The sequence below is a fragment of the Gossypium arboreum genome, chromosome 1 (assembly GCF_025698485.1).
Source record: "Gossypium arboreum isolate Shixiya-1 chromosome 1, ASM2569848v2, whole genome shotgun sequence".
Taxonomy (NCBI): Eukaryota; Viridiplantae; Streptophyta; class Magnoliopsida; order Malvales; family Malvaceae; genus Gossypium; species Gossypium arboreum.
Genome location: NC_069070.1, coordinates 16,317,104 through 16,334,942, shown reverse-complemented (window position 1 = coordinate 16,334,942; position 17,839 = coordinate 16,317,104).

Genomic DNA, 17,839 nt, shown 5'->3' with positions numbered 1-17,839 from the left:
GGACAGCAGCAGTAGACTAACTTTGAAAATTCACCATAAATTTTAGAAATCGAATTAAAATATGAAAAAAATATGGCATTAAATATTATTGAGTCTAGTTTCTCATAGAAGAAATAGTGTAAGCAATGGATTTGTAAATTTTGAGATATAATGAATTTTGTGAGACAAGGTCAGAATGAATTCGGGTTCCCCTGTTCTGACTTTGAAAAATCATAAAAAATTGAATAAAAACAATTATGGGCTTAAATTTATATTTATAGAATCCTTAATGAGTATATTTTTAAGAAAAATAAACGAGAACATTATTTGAATTCTGTATGAAGAGATAATTAATTTTTAGTGAAGAAGGGTCAGAACTGTCGACAGCAGAACAGGGGTGACTTTAAAGAATAAACTGTACATATTGGAGAAACAAAAAATTCTGAAAATTTTATGGTAAAAATATATATGAGTCTAGTTTCAGAGAAAATTAACGGATCTTAATTTGGAGTTCCTTAGCTCAAGTTATAAATAATATAGTGACTATGACTCAAGTAGACAGCTTTGAATGAACTATAAATAATAGTTGAATTATAGAGAATGTTGCATAAGAACATGAAATGTATTAAATTGATAATTAAATTTATTTATTTAGATCCGGATACGAAGCTAGATCGAGGAAAGGAAAAAGTTCGGGATTAGTAGATTTTTATTGTTTACAAACAAGTATCAAGGTAAGTTCGTGTAACTTGAATTATATTCTTAAATGCTTGAGATTGTATGTTATTGATGTGAATATGATTTGAGTGTTCATTGTATGAAAATTAATGAAACATTGATATATTTGATAAAATGGGAAGAAATCCCGGTTGAATGAAAGGAAAATTCGATGGATCTCTGAAAAGGAATTGACGGTAAAAAGGATCTAGCCCGGACGGGTGATCCTATCTTGATATAGCCCTCCTGAAGAATATGTGTAAAATGGATTTAGCCCGGACGGGTAATCTGAATTAGGGTCTGAATTTAGCCTGGACTGGTAATTCAGATCCAAGCTCATTAGAGTAATTGTCGTTGCAAAGGATTTAGCCTGGACTGGTAATCTCGACAATACTCTATGAGTTTATATTGCAGGGGATTTAGCCTGGACTGGTAATCCCGCTGCAAGGTTGAGGTTCGCGGGAGTGTGCTCTCTGAAATGGAAATGTGCGCACATGAATATGAATTGACGGACCCAGAATTGTACACTAAAAGTGTACCTCTGAAAATCCATCGAAATTCTGATAAATTCAACGGGATAAGTACAAAAAAATAACAGGGAAATGGCAATTATGATATTGATGAGCTCATCAATCATGGTATATATTATTAGTACATGGAAATTATTGTACTAACTTGAATGTTGAGTTTGTGCATATTAGGGTAATAATGCATTGAATGGATATATGGATGTTTATTGTATTGTATTGAAAATATTAGGTAAGTATAATTCTTGTTACATGAGCTTACTAAGCACGAAGTGCTTATCCCGTTTCCTTTTTCCCTGTTTTGTAGTGTTAAGAGCTCGGAGGTCAGATTTGGTCGGAGACATATCACACTATCAACCTCAGGATTTCAGTATATAAAGAAACTTTATTTTGGAAATCAATGGCATGTATAAGCTAACAAAGTAAATGTTAACGTGAAATGAATGTAAAGTTAGCCATTAGTATGGTTAACAAACCTGGTTTTAGATATGTGATGACGTTATCTTATAAATATGCTGAATTTATCTTGAAAATATGTTGAATTGATTTGGTTGATGTGGATTGGTCTCGATTTAATATTGCAGGAATATTAGATATTTATAAAGGGCTTTTTGAATATAAAAAAAATTTAATTCAGTAAACTCCGTAATGCCTCGTACCTATTCCAAGCAATGAATACGGTAGGGTATTACACTCATAATTTCCCATTATTTACCTACAATAAAAAAATTTATGTTAGATAACAATAATAATATAATTAAAAACATATAAACTATCTAAATATAAAAACATACGAATTAAAAAAAAAAAAATATAAACATACCTAATTAGTTTCTTTCAAATAACCTATAAAATTATATAACAACAAATTTAATCAACATTTTAATAAATCAATAAAATTATCAAATAAATAAATAATAATATAAAATTACATTATATAAAAATTACATTATATAAAAATTACATTAAAAAATCACAAAACACTAAACCATAAACACTAACAATTTATAATCATAAATTACTAACACAAAATAACTAAAAATTATTTTTTAAATACATTACTAAAAATCATAATACACTAAACCACTAAACACTAACAATTTATATAACCTAATCATAAATTACTAATAAAATAGCTATAAAATTATTTTTTAAATATATTACTAAAAATCACAATACACTAATACACTGAACCACTAAACAGTAACAATTTATGTAACCTAATCATAAATTACTAACAAAATAACTATAAATTTTTTTTAAAAATACATTACTAAAAATCATAATACACTAAACCACTAAACACTAGCACTTTATGTAACCTAATCATAAATTACTAATAAAATAGCTATAATTTTTTTAAATATATTACTAAAAAATCACAATACACTAATACACTAAACCACTAAACACTAACAATTTTTATAACTTAATCATAAATTACTAACAAAATAACTATAAAATTATTTTTTAAAAATTACATTACTAAAAAATCGCAATACCCTAAACCACTAAACACTAACAATTTGTAACCTAATCCCATAAATTATTAACCAAATAAATAACTATAACAAAATACAAAACACTAACAATTTATAACCTAATCATACTACTAACAAAATAACTATACAATTATTTTTTTTAAAATTTACATTACTAAACTCACAAAACACAACAAATTTATAATAATTTACTAAAATAATACATTACCTTTCTTCTTCTTCTTCTTCTTCTTCCTTCTTCTTCTTCTTCTTCTTCTTCCTTCTTCTTCTTCCTTCTCCTTTCTCTCCTTTCTTTTTCACATTCGGTGGTGCCTGCTTCAACTTGGGGACCATGCTTATAAGTTCCCCTATTAGATTTTTTTCCCATGATGATATGACTCATGCATGGTGGAAACAGGGACAGCAGTAGTAGCAGCATGGGCTAGCAGGAACAGCAGCTGCAGGGGTGTTGCACCTACCTGTCAATCGCGCCTACCTAACAGGCTCGACCCGTTTCAGGTATTTTTTACCCATATTTTTACCCATATATTAATATAAATATTAAAAAATAAAAATAATATTTTTTTAAACAAAAAAATTAATATTAAAAAAATAGGTTGCGCCTGTCAGATAGGCGCGACCCAAAAGAGTAATTTTGTTAAGTTAGGTACTGTCTTTAATGCTCACAATAATACTGACTCATGGATGATTGATTCTGGTGCGAATAGACATATGACAGGTTCCTCATTTTTTTTTTTAAATACTCCCCAAGTTAAACAAAAGATAATGCTAGAATAGCCGATCGGTCTTTTATTCTTGTAATAGGATAAGGTTTTGTAAATTTTACACTCAATATTAAACTACCCTTTATACTACATATTCCTATTTTTTCGGTTAACTTTTTATCTGTTAGTGCCATCACAAAGGGCAATTTATTAAAAAAAACTATTTTATATCATTATTTACTGAAATGGGCCTATTTTTTGAATATTTACCGGATGAGGTCATTTCTCCTGAAAGCGCATCTACGTCAGCGCGAAATCAGGGGACGTGTCAGCAAAATGCATCCCTAGGAGAGCGTTTGGTCCAGTCAGCACAAATTACACCCTCGTGGACGCACTTTGCTGATGTGGCAAAAACGCTTCCCCAGGGACTCGTTTTAGCCCGTGTTTAAATTTTAAAAAAATGTCATTTTTTAAATATTATAAAAATAGACCAAATTTTTTAAAATTTTACAAGAATAAACCTTAAAAAAGACTCAATGTGATAACACCACTTTTTTTAAGGTGTCACCAATTAATATAGAAACAAAACTTAAAAAACAAATCTTTATATAGACTCAAAGTCTCATTTCCCTTGTTCCAAAACAATGTGGGACCTTCCTCTTTTAACTAACAACATGAGATTAAAAGCTACACTATATTTTATATTTTTACTTAGAGTTTAAATTTTTTACGAAAAGTTAACATTTGTTACATTATAAATAAAAATTTTAAACTCTATAAGTGAAAAATTATAAAATATAAAATGAGTATGGTAAAATATTAAAAAATATTTAAAAATTACTAATAGTTGAGTGATTATTTTGTAAGTTTTATAATTCGATAGCTAAAAATCATAGTTAGCGACTACTAATGTAAATTGATCTAGATATAAAAATATGAAAATAATTATTATATTTTATGTATATTATATATTTTATAAAAAAACTTATTTAACATAATTATATTCTATGTTTAAATAGATTATCTATCTAGTCAAAATACATCTGAAATAAATTTATCAGGATTTATTAGGTGATGAAAATTAAATTAAAATTAGAATTAAAAATAATTAGTATAGTAAAATATTAAAAATAAGTAAATATTTAAAAAGATATATCATTTTTTAAAATTACAAAAAAATACTATTTAAGTGCCAAATACTCACCATTTATTTATTAATCAAACATTCATAATATAAAATAAAAATAAAATTAAAAATTAAAAGTATAACTTCTAAATTTAAATAATAAAAATTATTTTAAAATTAGAATTGCATTGATATTAACTTCAAACATTTAAAGTTGAATAGAAGATTATTGCATGTACAAGCTTCATATGTGCAATTTATTCTCTTTTTTAATAGTTCTTTTGTATATGTTAACAATTCTAAAATACAACAAGAAATAAATATCTCAAAAGATAATTTTATAATATGAGAAAATGTTAACAAAATATAAAAAAATAGAAATTTTTTGTAAAAAATTATAAAATATAGTGTAGCATTTAGTCTCATGTTGTTAGTTAAAAGAGGAAGGAATTCCATATTGTTTAAGAACAAGCTGCAAACCTATTTATGAGTCTATATATACACATATCTCATATCCTACATTGCTTAAGAAAACAAGTGAAATGAGATTTTGAGTCTATATAAAGATTTGCTTTGTAAGTTTTGTTTCCATATTAATTGGTGACACCTTATTTAAAAAGGTGTTATTACTTTGAGCCTTTTTTAAGGTTTATTCTTGTAAAATTTTTTAAAAACTTGTCTATTTTTATAATATTTAAAAAAATGACCTATTTTGAAATTTTAAACATGGGCTAAAATGTGTCCTTGGGGGAGCGTTTTTGCCACATTAGCAAAGTGCATCCACGAGGGCGTGATTTGTGCTGATGTGGATCAAACGCTCCCCCAAGAACACGTTTTGTTGACATGTCCCCTAATTTCGTGCTGACATGGACGCGCTTTTGGGGGAAATGACATTATTTGGTAAATATTTAAAAAAATAGGCCCATTTCGGTAAATAATGATATAAAAGGATTTTTATTAAATTGCCCCATCACAAATACCTTAAATTGCAAAATTGAGTTTTTCTTTGATCATTGTGTATTCCAGAACCTTCAATCAGGGAGGAAAATTGCATGATAGCTTATATATGTTGGAGGGTAGTAGTGGTTCTATTCAAGCTTTTTTTTGGAGGTAATAAGATTATCAATCAAGAAATAATGCAATGGCATAGGCAATTAGGACACCCATAATTTTTTGTTATGGAAAAGTTATATCCTAATTTATTTTCAAAGACTCGATTTGATTCATTGTTTTGTGAAGCTTGTGAGTTTGCTAGATAGACTAAAATTCTTATCCTTTCAGAAATAATAGAAGTAATACTTCTTTTATATCTATTCATTTGGATGTTTGAGGGCCAACTCGACATGTTTCTTTATATGGTAATCAGTGGTTTGTTACTTTTATTGATTGTTGCACTAGAATGACTATGGTATATTTGTTATGTAGCGACTTAAAAATTGGTTTCGGGGTCGCTAATTGTGGCGATCTAGTGAAAAAGTTTGGAAACTGAAGTTCGATTTTGAAATAAAAGGGGAGTCGCCACCGATCCTTTTTATAGGTGTGATCGGACACCTTATAAATTTATTTTTGAAATGAAAAGAAAGCTGAATTAAAATCCAGAGAAAAAATAGGGTTCGGGAGTCAGTCAGGCGCGAGGAAGGTATTAGCACCCTCGCGACGCCCAAAATTGGTATCTCATAAACACGTGTTGTCTTGATTTCAAAAATACGAGTCCAATGTAAAATTTAGTCGTGATCCGATTGAAAAGACGAGAAATTTTAGTTTATTCCCTTTTTTTTTTTGAGGAGGGTATATCGCTTTAACACGAGTCAATTGACATTCACCCAACATAGCGATGAACTCGATGACTTAATGTTAAATCGGTACATTGCCTTGATTATTGAAATTAATTAGCAAAACAATAATATGATTTTCGAAATACCATGAAACGAAGTTGATATGAAATAAGAATCAATAAGTGGAAGAAATATAAACATATTTGAAACAAATAACAAATATTACAATAATGTTGAAGGAAAACACTAATAATGCATGCAAGATCGAATGTAATTATCATATCAAATATGATAAATAATGAATATATATACATAAAACATTAAGAACATGTACGTCAAAACACATCTATATATGAGCAAGTGATACCGTTAGAAATATATTATATATATTATTCGAGCTATACATGAAGTGGCAAAAATGTACATCTATTAATGTTAAAGTATATACATAGTATCAAAACACGACATAATATGTATATGACGTGGCATTTAATGTAATTATATATATAGAAGAATATATATACAAATAATATGGTATTAAAGGTATATACATAGTATATAGAAGAAAATATGTATGTGGAAATGTATAAGAAATGTTATATATAACTAGTAATATTAAAATATACACATAACATATATAGAACATATACAATACATACATACCTTAGAAATGATAATAATAATAAAACTATTTTATACACTACACAAATACATACACACACATATATATATATAATAGTATTAGAAATATATAATATAATATTAGAAATATATATATAATAGTATAAAAGAAAATATAACTAATAATATTAATATATATATAATAATATATGTGAAATATAATATTAAAACTTATATACATAACGTATGTGCAAAATACACATAATATTAAAACCTTTACATAGTATATACTTATTAGAAACAAATAACAACTACTAATAATAATATTAGAAATATAATGAAGTATATAAAAAGACAAATATAATATAATAGTAATGTTAAAATAAAGTAATTAAGATAGTACTATATGTAAATGTATGGATATATACATGTAAAATATACATATATTAATATTAATAATGATGTTAGAACTAGAAATAATAATCATTAGTAATAATAATACCTTAAAAATAATTAGTATATTAATAAAATAAAATAATAATATTAATAATATGTAAAAAATGAAAATAAACGAAGAAAAGGACTAAATCGGACTAAGAACAAAATTTCGGGGCGAATTTAAAAAGAAATAGTGAAATAAAGGACCAAAATGAACATTCATGAAAGCAATGGGGACTAAGGGCGCAATATTCTCCATTACCAAAACGCAGCGCAGCACGGAGGGACTAAATTGTAGGGCGAGAAAATCTTTAGGGCCAAATTAAAAATAGCAAAAAAACTGATTGTGAAATAGCAAAAATGCGGAAGGGCCGATCGCACAATTAGCCCTTCCGTTTCAAAAACACGCGGACCCTGGCCGGACGGGTCGGGTCGACCCGACCCGAAGCCCTAAACGGCGTCGTTTAGTTTAAACAGAGGGGGGGTCCAAAACAGTGCGTTTTGGACCCCTGTATAAGTGAAAATTTTTTTTTAAAAGTTCATTTGAAACGGGGAAAGAAAAAAAAGAAAAGAAGAGGGAGAGAAGAGGAAGAGAGGGGGGAAGGAAGGGATTCCGGTCACGGTCGGCCAACGGACGGCCATCGGGGCTCGCCGGCTTTGGCGCCAAACCACAGACGATGATGGCCGGAAAAGGTATGAATTTTTTTTAGTTCTTTTTCCTAAAGTATATGCATGCGATGGATTTAAAGATTAAAAGCAAAATCACCTTGAACCTGTTTTGGTATTCTGCTTTTTTGGATTTTGTCGATTCGGGTTTTCCTTCATTGCGATATCCTTGGATTGTATCTATAATTTTAGTGTTTTTGTTCTTAGAGTAATGGAAATGTGAAAACTTGCTTCTATATATCGTGATCCGAGGTCCTTTACAAAAATTCAATCGCTTATATAGCCATTCTTTTACAAGTTGTTCTCTATACTTTTAGCTTTTCGTCTCATCCGTTCAATGTGTTGCATGGACTTTAGGCGGTGCTGAGATATTGTGGGGGTTCGGTCGGCCTTGGCAGAGGCAAGTGGCGGGTTAGGGTGGCTGAAAGTCAAAAGCTGAAGACACTAGGTGGGGCGCACCTAGGGTTTGGTTGCTGACTTGAGAGGGATGGGCTAGGGTTTGATGATAGGTGGCATTTGGGTCTGTTTGTTGGGCTAGAATTTGGGCTGTTAGTTGGGTGGGTAGGTTTAGTTTTTTTGTTTGAAGATGGGTTAAATGGGTAATTGGGTTGTAAGTGGGTCTTAGGGGGATTAGTGGGTTTAATTGCACTTGGGCCCGGGTAATTTGGGCTTCTACAGCTGCCCCTCTTTGCTCATTATCGTGCAAAGGGGATAGAGCAAAGACTTTCAAAGAAGACCAAACTTGCCCGGTCTTGCCAGGTCTTGATTTGCTTTGGAACTCTTCTTGTTGAGGTAGTCTCTTTCCAGTCCACCGTATCTTGTAGCTTAGGTTCAATCCACTGCATATTCTAATATGCGCCTTGTAACTTTAATCTACTCTTCTATCGCTTTAGTGAGACGAGGTTTGTGATCTTCTCTTCTGTAACTTTAGAAAGGCAAAATCTGCTATCCTCGATCAGCTCTACTGCACCTTCAAGGAGTCAAGACTTGCAACTTTGACTTGCTCTACTGTAACTTCAGGGAGGCCAAATCTGGCGTCTTCAATCTTTATTCCTTACTCAGCATGTGGTCTTGAGCTCAACTCATTTCTCGCAATATGGATTGACTCATAAACTCTCGCAATATGAGTTGATTTTCTGAAAAACATAAACTGAAAACAGAAATTGAAAATACCTCAGCGTGTCCTGAGGCTCAACTCATCTCTCGCAATATGAGTTGATTTTTGACAAACAGAAATTGAAATTACCTCATCGTGTCCTGAGGCTCAACTCACCTCTCGCAATATGAGTTGATTTTTTGAAAAACATAAATTAAAACAGAAATTGAGAATACCTCAGCATGCGAGTCGAGGCTCCACTCACCTCTCGCAATATGAGTTGATTCTGGAACATAAATTGAAATTACCTCAACGTGTCTTGAGGCTCAACTCACCTCTCGCAATATGAGTTGATTTTCTTGAGAAGCATGAATTGAAAAGCAGAAATTAAAGATGCCTCATCGTACCCCAAGGCTCAACTCACCTCTCGCAATATGAGTTGAAATTAAAACACAAAAATTGAAAATACCTCAGCGTGCCCCGAGGCTCAACTCACCTCTCGCAATATGAGTTGAAATTAAAACACAAAAATTAAAAGGCTTAACTCACCTCTCGCAATATGAGTCAATTTAAAACATAAACTAAAAATACCTCAGCGTGCCCCGAGGCTCAACTCACTTCTAGCAATATGAGTTGATTTTGAAAACAAAAATTAAAAATACCTCAACGTGTCTTGAGGCTTAACTCATCTCTCGCAATATGAGTTGATTTTCCTTGAAAAGCATGAATTAAAAACATCAAAATACCAAAACCTGTCCTTTGGTAGAACTCGGGTGTCTTTTCCTTTGATTCAGTGTGATTCTCATTCAAGATTTCTTGCTCGGCTGGAGTACCTGTATATGCCATGTATGATGTTATCATGATATGCACATGTTTGTCTTAAATGCTTTTATGCCTACATGATTATGTAGTGCTCCTTAAGCACGTTTGTCGTATACCCATTTAGCCACGATTGTTGAGGATCTGTGTTCATTACTTTGATTCTCGACTTTCTTTTCAGGCCTTATACCTGTCTTCAAGCTTCACAAGTAATCGACGTTTCTCAGATATCACTCTTTTACCCCCGATTGAACTTTGTTCTTACTTTGAGACTCTTGTGCTTATCAAATTTTCATCCAGGTAATGCTTAACATTTCTTTTGTTTAGAGTATGTCATTTCACCATTTATCATGTAAATAAACACATAACGAGATGCATGAAAAAGGTCGATAGGGACAAAATGATATTTCATATTCATCTATTTCAAATGTGGCAAACAAAGCAAGTTAACCAATGAGAGTAAAAATGTCAAAAGAAAGAAAGGATCGATTCAACGGATACAAATGCTCTAGATATTCAACACATAAACTCTTCCTCGCTCCTCAATCAAAATCTTTTCGAGCGGCTTCTTGCGTGAGACGATTTCGAGCTTTAAATGCTTCAAATCATCGTAGCCTTACCGCTTGACCTATCGTTCGACCGCCAGTTTGTTTCATTAGGACGCCTCTCGTGTTTTCATCCTAATCTTTTGTACTAATCAAGACGCCCTTTTCGGGTTTTCGCCTTGATCCCTTTTTTTTTTTTAAGATGCCCTTTTCGGGTTTTCATCTTAAGCATAATATTTCTTCACAGCATCTGAGTTCATTGGATTCGACAACTCTTTCCCATCCATCTCGGTAAGGATCAAAGCTCCTCCTGAGAATGCCTTCTTTACGACATATGGTCCTTCCCAATTTGGTGCCCATTTTCCTCGCAGGTCTTTTTGTATTAGGAGAATTTTCCTCAGTACGAGTTCTCCTTCATGGAATTCTCTTGGCCGTACCTTCTTGTCATGGGCTGTGATCATTCTTTTCTGGTACATTTGTCCATGACAAATTGCCCTAAGACGCTTTTCTTCGATGAGGTTCAGCTGATCATATCGAGCTTGTACCCATTCTGTTGCTTCTAACTTTGATTCCGTTAAGACTCGCAGAGAAGGGATCTCAACCTCAATAGGTAGCACAGCTTCCATTCCATAGACTAGAGAGAAAGGAGTTACTCCCGTAGATATTCTCACAGATGTGCGATATGCAAACAGAGCGAATGGAAGCTTCTCGTGCCAATCTTTATATGTCTCAGTCATTTTCCCAATGATCCTCTTAATATTTTTATTGGTCGCTTCACAGCCCTGCTCATCTTTAAGCGATAGGCGAGGAGTTATGATGCTTTATTTGGAACTGCCGCACACTTCTTTCATCATCTTATTGTTCAGATTCGTGGCATTATCTCGAAATGATTCTTTCAGCAAACCATACCTAAGCAAATGATTTCTTTTTTAAAAAACCTGCAAACTGTAGTCCTTGTCACATTGGCAAACGAAGCGGCTTCTATCCATTTTGTGAAGTAATCGATGACCACAAAAATGAATCGATGTCCATTTGATGCTTTTGGAGAAATTGGCCCTATAACATTCATGCCCCACATAAAAAAAGGCCACGGAGAAGTCATGACATGAAGGGGTGAAGGGGCTACATGAATTTTATCGCTGTAGATTTGACATTTGTGGCATTTTCTGGCAAAATTGATGCAGTCACTTTCCATTGTCAGCCAATAATAACCGAGTCTTATGATCTTTCTGGCCATATTGAAACCATTGGCATGTGTTCCGCAGATTCCCTCATAGACCTCTTCAAGTATTTTTCTAGCTTCAACATCATTCACACATCTCAAGAGCATCTGATCTTTTCCTCTTTTGTACAAGATATCCCCATCAAGAACAAATTCCGCTGCCATTCTTCTAATTGTTCTTTTGTCGTTCTCATTCGCTTGTTCGGGGTAGCTTTGATTCTTGATATATTCTAAGATATCATGGAACCATGGACGTCCATCTGCCTCCTTCTTAATGCTACAACAGTGTGCAGGGACCTTATATATGCTCATTTTGAGGGGCATTATTTCTGCTTCTTTACTTGCTTTGAACATTGAAGCCAAAGTGGCCAGGGCATCAGCCAATTGGTTTTCTTCTCGTGGGAAATAATGGAAAGTTATTTCCTTGAATTCCTTGATCAATTCAGCCACTAAATCACTGTACTTAATCAATTTTGGGTCCCTCACTTCCCAATCTCCACGGATTTGATAAACCACTAGGGCTGAGTCCCCATACACCTCTAAGATTTCAATGTTTCATTCAATAGCTGCGCGAAGTCCCATGATACAAGCCTCATATTTTGCTATATTATTGGTACAGAAGAAGTTCAGTCTTGCAGTAAACGGATAATGATTCCCTTCTGGTGATATCAAGATTGCTCCGATTCCATGCCCCAAAGCATTCGACGCACCATTAAAACACATCTTCCATGACTTTTCTTTTGATAACTCAAATTCCATTTCTGTGATGCACGTTAAGTCTTCGTCTGAAAAATCAAATCTTAACGGCTCATATTCTTCTGTCGTTCGAGTTGCTAGAAAGTCGGCTATTGCGCTCCCTTTTATCGACTTTTGACTTACATAGGCAATGTCATATTCTGAAAGGAGAATCTGCCATCGTGCCATTCTTCCTGATAATGTCGGCGATTCCATCATGTATTTTATCGGGTCCAGCTTTGAAATCAACCATGTCGTATGGTACAACATGTATTGTCTGAGTCTCCGAGCTACCCAAACCAGAGCGCAACAAAATTTTTCAATGGACGAATACTTTGCCTCATATTCAGTGAACTTTTTGCTGAGGTAGTAGATCACCTTTTCTTTCTTTCCTGACTCGTCGTGTTGCCCCAGTACGCAACCCATTGAATTTTCGAACACAGTCAAATACAAAATCAATGGTCTTTCCGGAGTTGGCGGTACTAGCACTGGAGGACTTGACAAATATTGCCTTATTTTATCAAAGGACACCTGGCATTCCTCATTCCATTCTCCAGGATTATGTTTTCGGAGAAGTCGAAAGATTGGGTCGCATTGGTTGGTAAGTTGAGCGATAAATCAGGTGATGTAGTTTAATCTCCCTAAAAATCCTCTAACTTCCTTTTGCGTGCGTGGAGGCGGTAACTCTTGAATGGCCTTTATTTTATCTGGATCAACCTCGATACCTCTTTCACTGACAATGAAGCCTAGCAACTTTCCTGAGGTAGCCCCAAACGTACATTTGGCTGGATTGAGTTTTAACTGGAACTTTCTCAGCCTGTCGAACAACTTCTTCAAGTTCACTATATACTCTTCTTCCCCTCGGGATTTAGCGATCATATCGTCGACGTAGACCTCTATTTCTTTATGCATCATGTCATGGAATAACGTCACCATAGCCATCTGATATGTTGCCCCAGCATTCTTTAACCCGAATGGCATCACCTTGTAGTAGAACCTTCCCTACATTGTTATGAAGATAGTTTTCTCCATATCCTCAGGGGCCATCTTGATCTGATTATACCCCGAGAATCCATCCATGAAAGAAAACAATGAATGTTTTGCTGTGTTGTCCACCAACGTATCAATATGTGGCAAGGAAAAATTATCTTTTGGGCTTGCTCGGTTCAGGTCACGGTAATCCACGCACATTCGTACTTTGCCATCTTTCTTTGGTCTGGGACTATGTTAGCCACCCATTCGGATATTTGAGGCTTGTAGGAAGCCGACATCAAATTGCTTCTTGACTTCCTCTTTTATTTTCAACAGATTTGGTCTCATTCGTCTTAATTTTTTTGGATGGGCTTGTATTCGCTTTAATGGGAGCTTATGGACCACTAAATCTTCATCTAGCCTGGCATGTCCCGGTATGACCATGCGAAAACATCTTTGTATTCGTGGAGTAAAGTGATCAAATTATGCCGGTACTCTCTCAAATAGAAGTCCCGATCTTCACTTCTTGTTTCCTCTCTTGAGGCCCAAATTTATTGTTTCCATGATTCTTCGTGAGGCAAAATCTGTTTATCCTCTTGTTCCACCATTCTTAACAATTCAGGAGACGAGACGTAATCTTCAGCATTTTCTTCGGCTTCAAATTCTCCTAAGCAAACAGCCTTCTCAAAATCAATTTCAAGATTCGTGACGGGCTTATTCATGTCGTCGATATCTGAGCACCTGAAAGTTGAATGGAAAAGGAAGCTATAGAGGGACATCCAAGTATTGGAAACAACAAACAAAATGATATGTCATGGCAATGAGGCAAATGTAAGGATAGGCTATGAAATGAGAAAATGATTATGAAATTAGTGATAATGCGAAAAATCGTGACAAAATGCATCTTCATTAATATTCATTTAAATGATAAAGAGCGAATGCAAGCTCTTACAAAAGAATTCTATTATATCTAAAGACACAATAGAAGGTTAATGTTTAGCATTACTCTGAAGACTTATAAACTACAAGAAGCTCCTCGGTAGTCCAATTGTTCAACATGAAACCAAGAGGGCAAGGGCGTATCCTCGAGACATCTTTACTTGCACCAGCCCCTTTGTCAATGACATTTATACTGACATTCTAGAAACCCCTTTCAATTAACCCCAGCATGTTTCGTGGATCATCTTGTCCAGGGTATATCATTCCCGCAGATATAAATGTTTTTGACAAAGGAGGGTATTCTATGGGCTCCCATTCTGGTTCTCGACCCAAAGTTCTTGCGATCCTTCTTTCCTGATCTTTCTTCCACTGTCTTCTTCTTTGACGCATGTCTGGCTGGAACGCCAAACCGTATCGGGCTTTGTGGTGCACTGGCTTTAAAGCCTTGACTATTTCTTGCAGATATCTCCCTAAACCTTTTCTCGCTCGAGCTCCCCTTCCTACGGTCAATTTGACACCCATTCTAGTATTTCTCGACAGTTTTGGCACCGGAATTCTGTTTCCCTCAATAACAAAAGTGGCATTGACGAATTCAAGGGATCGGAAGGAACATTCCAATGCGTCTTTGTTCACTTCCAAGTACGGTGCATCGGTAGAGACAGATGCGACAATGTCTTCTTCTCCTCGACAAAGGACCAAACAACCGTCCATGATAAATTTCACCTTTTGATGGAGGGATGATGGGACCGCTCTAGCGAGAATGGATCCGTGGTCTTCCCAAAAGGCGTTATAAGAGGTGTAATGTCCATGACTTGGAACTCGACATCATAAATGTAAGGGCCCACTTCAAAGGGATTTTGATCTTTCCCATGACTTCGCGCCTCGTCCGTCGAATGCCCTTACCGTGGAATGACAGGCCTTAAGTAGGACAAATCCATCAAGATTCGGAAAACGTGGCCAATAGCATAACATTTAACGTCGACCCATTATCGATGAGCACGTTCGTATTATGTAGCCCTTGCAATGAAGTCGTGATATGCGCGCTTTCACCGAGCCTCTACCATTTGGCGGTATTTCATCATCACTAAAAGAGATGAAATTGTCCGCATTCAGATTGTTTACCCACCTATCAAGCTTCTCAACAAATATGTTGTTAGCTACGTAAACTTGATTTAGCACTTTCAGCAAAGCGTTCGATGTGGCTCAATTTAAGAGTAGAGATAAACCGAGATTCTTCTTTGGTCGCTTGCTTAATTGTTCCACCACACTATACTCACTGTGCTTGATAAATTTCAAGAATTCCTGAGCGTCTTCCTCGTTCACAGGCTTTTTAGTTTCTTGCACGGGTGGAATTTCTTGCTCGACTTCGACTTCGTGCATCACTGCTTTTCCTTTTTGCTTCGAGTCACTACTTTTCTTTACCGGTTCAATTTCTTTAGAATAGCACCATCCACTTCGGGTAAAATGACCTACCTCTCCCACATCTTCAGTTATGGCTTTGGAATTTCCAACTTCCGGTGTGAAAATATTAACATCGTATCTCCACGGTACTGTTTTATTGTTCTTATAAGGGAAAGGAGATGGTACTTCGATTATCATTTTTGGCTTCACCGGCTCTTTCTTCGCGTCATAATAAATTATTAACGGTCGGTCGGCGCTATATAGGAAACCTGATGATTGATTGTCAGAAACGCATATTTCTCCTCTATCGGTCTCCTCGCTTTTATAAAAGATCCCAATCTCCTTGTTATCCATCATACTTTGCAGTAATCCTCTGAACTCATCGTAGGACTGAATGCCATGCCCTCCAACGCCATGGAACTCACAAAAATTGTGACCTTTTGCATCTTTTCCTTCGAATACTCCGTCAAGACGATAGAGCAACTCTTTTTCAATTAGTACCTCCCAGATTTTCTGCAGAGGTGTTCTTATTTCAGAAACCCATATTCTGCTTTGCCGTTCATTTTCCTTTCCTACTGCGCTCACATTCCCTTCGGTGTGGTTTGGGAATGGATTCTAGGTCGTACTGCCAGTACCATTAAATCGCAAAATGCCCGCATCGATGAGCCCTTGAACTCTCCTTTTGAAAGCAAGACAGTTCTCAGTAGAATGCCCCTGGTTCCCCGTATGGTATGCACAACTAGTGTTTGGATCGTACCATTTCGGGTATGGAGGTTTTAGGGGGGCCATGTAATGGGGAGATATCAATTGTTTCTCCAAGAGTTTTGGGTACAATTCCCCATACGACACAGGGATAGGAGTAAATTATGGCCTCTCGGGGTTGGGCCTTGTTGGTCTTGGTTCATTTCTGGGTTGGCTTTGAGCGGGTATCGTGTTTTGTTGGAATGAGGTGATGGGTCTTTGGTTGTTCGTGGCGTAAACGTGATAGGAAGGAGGTGGTGCTTGGTAGTAAGGGTTTTGAGGGGGATAATAGAAATTTAGAGGTGGATAATTTCGAGGTCGGGGTTGGTTCGGATATGGATTAGAGGCATAACGGCTTCCCATTCCCACCATGTGGGCTTCTGGTTCTTTCTTCTTCATAGGTGCTGCCCTTTTTAAACCTTCTGAGCCTTCCATTCTACCGCTCTTGACGGCATTCTCTATGAGCTCACCAGATATTACAATATCCGCAAACTCTTTCGTGGCACTTCCCACTAATTTGTCATAAAACGACGCCTTTAAGGTATTGATAAAGAGAACGGTTATCTCCGTTTTTGTTAGTGGGGGTTCCACTTGGGCCGAGATGTCTCTCCATCTCTGCGCATATTGTCTGAAGGTTTCTGATGGCTTTTTCTCCATCATTTGCAAGGTCATCCGGTCTGGCACCATATCTAACACATGCTTGTACTACTCGCAGAATGCTGACGCCAAGTCCTTCCAGGATCGAATCTTTTCTCTACTGAGTTGGTTGTACCACCGAATAGCTGACCCTGTTAGACTATCTTGAAAGCAATGTATGAGTAGTTTATCCTCGTTCACATAACCGGTCATTTTTCGACAGAACATAATGAGATATGCTTTTGGTCACCTTGTCCCATCATACTTCTCAAAATCAGGCACTTTGAACTTCGGAGGCAAAATTAGATCAGGTACCAAACTGAGTTCCTTGGCACCTAGTGGGAAGAAGACTTCAGTGCCTTCTATTGCTTTGAGTCTTTCCTCTAGACTCCTATATTTTGTGTCATGGTTATCCAATTTTAACTTGGCTACCTCTGCTGGGTCATCCAGATCTGGAACTAGTGGATCAGCAGGACTAGCCCCTAGGTTCGACGCGAATATTCCTTACCCCAAATTAGTGGGTGGAGCAGGTGGCATAGGTCAATGTTCTAAGCCTGTGGGTTCCCCTTGAGTATACCCTCTTTGTGTTGTATATGCGGGTGGTGGAGTGAATCCCGGGGAATAGAGTGGATCCTGATCGTGGTGAATTCTTGACTGAGGTTCCATAGCATCAGGTTT